Source organism: Anopheles darlingi, chromosome 3 (genome assembly GCF_943734745.1).
Source record: "Anopheles darlingi chromosome 3, idAnoDarlMG_H_01, whole genome shotgun sequence".
Taxonomy (NCBI): domain Eukaryota; kingdom Metazoa; phylum Arthropoda; class Insecta; order Diptera; family Culicidae; genus Anopheles; species Anopheles darlingi.
In genome coordinates this window covers 22,771,467-22,773,470 of record NC_064875.1, presented here as the reverse complement: position 1 = coordinate 22,773,470, position 2,004 = coordinate 22,771,467, and positions in this window count along the sequence as shown.

The window sequence follows — 2,004 nt, the reverse complement described above, 5'->3', positions numbered from 1 at the left end:
GTTTACCAAAACGTAAACTTCAATTAGCAAGATGGTGGAAGGAAGACGCAGCGATATGTTTCTCGTTGTCGGTCGATTTCTATGCTGCAGCAGCAGCAGCACCAGCAGCATAATGCTGCCTGGTCGGATGTGCTTTATTCATTTCCAATTTGCAGCGAGGGGATAGATCCTGAACCGATAAATCGTCGTTCGTCGTCTTCGGGACAAGACCAGACCGACAGTCTCGAAGGGTGAGGATGAAGAAGAAGTAGGGCTGCTGCTAAGTGCCTTTCTCTCTCCCTCCCTCCTCGGTGGTGGTCTCATTGGTGGCCATCGGCGCATCGGTGAATCGGAATAAATTCCGATAAAATAAGTCAATAAATTATAGAACATGCGAGCGAGCATAGAGCATAGAGCAAGGAGGAGCTGCGCTTCCGTTTCGCGCGCTTGACAGTTGTTGCCAGTGGCGAAGGTGCTGCTGCTGCTGCTGCTGGTGGTGGTCGTTGTCCCTTTTGCATTTGCAATCGTGGCTTCGAGAGGGCGCAGCATAAATCCATTCCCGTGACACGAGAGCAGCACACGAGGGGAATCCACTCGCCGCGATCGATTGCGCGTCTTCGCGCCCACACACACACGCGCGCGCGCCTCCGATGCTTTTGCATATTTATGTGGCCTGGGATGGTGGGTGGTGGATGCGATGTACACGCACGATGCACTGGTGGTGGCGGCGATGGTGGTGGCGCCCACGCCAGCCAGACGGCAGATAAATAAATTAGGTGCCGATGCATTGAAATTAATTAACTAATTAATTATTCTCGGGCCCTGGCGTACGATGGTTGGCACTTCCCAGGGGGCGGGATAGGAGGTAGGCAGAGCGCAGAGAGAGTCTGGGAGTGATAATGGGATATAATGTTTCATACTTGCCGATATGATCCCCATTTTGTTTCACACTTTTGGCTGAGTGGCGTTCGCGCGCTTTGTTTTTGGGAGTTGCTGCTGCTGCTGCTGCTGCTTCTGGAGAATGCCGCGCGAGAAGCTGTGAATGGCTTGGTGAGATTAATGTTTGTTTTTTTAAAGAGGTTAATGTCGAGGCGTTATGTTGTTGGGTGGTTTTGACTCGCGCCGGGGAAGTAGATCATTGCTGGATGACGAAATGCAAGAAGGAAGTGTTGGGATTGGTATTTTCCGTTCTTTTGAATAGAGTCTTTTGCGTGGTAGGTCCTATCTGGTTCTTGGAGCTCATCCATCATATTACATCGCCATTTCTAGATACATATTTCAGTTACTTAAGGTTCAAATCTCATAAAAAATCTTCGATATGCAAGAGATTTGGGATAGGAATATAGCAGGCACCGTACTTAAGACTGAGGGAACTAATCCACTCAAGAAACCTGTCAAAAAGGACAAACCTAGGATTCAATGCACACTCGCGCCATATTATTGATCAAAATTTCAGGTTACTTGGATTTATTTTGCAATTCAAACTCTGCAAAAAATTCTAGATTTTCAAAATATTCTAAATAATTCGAACTATTCGAAATGATTTTATCATGCTTTAATGGAATAAGTATTCAAAGTAATTAAGTAAGTATAGCACTTATCAGTCTTTGAAATTGTGTACAGATTTCCAGCGCTTCATGTGAGGAGAGAAAATGTAGAAGCCGTTATGTCGGGGATTTACATGCGTTCGAGAACGAGCGATGTGACCTTAGAATTGTCTACATTTTAGGCCTTCCAAATGGCCAGAGAAATTGAGACAGTACCAAGTAAATAGCACGATGAGGGAGCATTAAGATGGGCGATTGGGAAGGATTTTTTATGGCAGGCCAAAATCCATCGTTCATCGGTTACAACACCTGCTAAGAATGTAACGATTTTGGCAACTTATTGTTCCATGAAAATTGTTGTACGGATTGTTGCTGCAAATCATAATCCGCCTGACGTAGCTGTTGGTGAAGTTTGTGTAAGAAAATTAAATCCAATTTTTTTAAACTTAAAAAAAAATCTTACACCCGGAATGCCCTT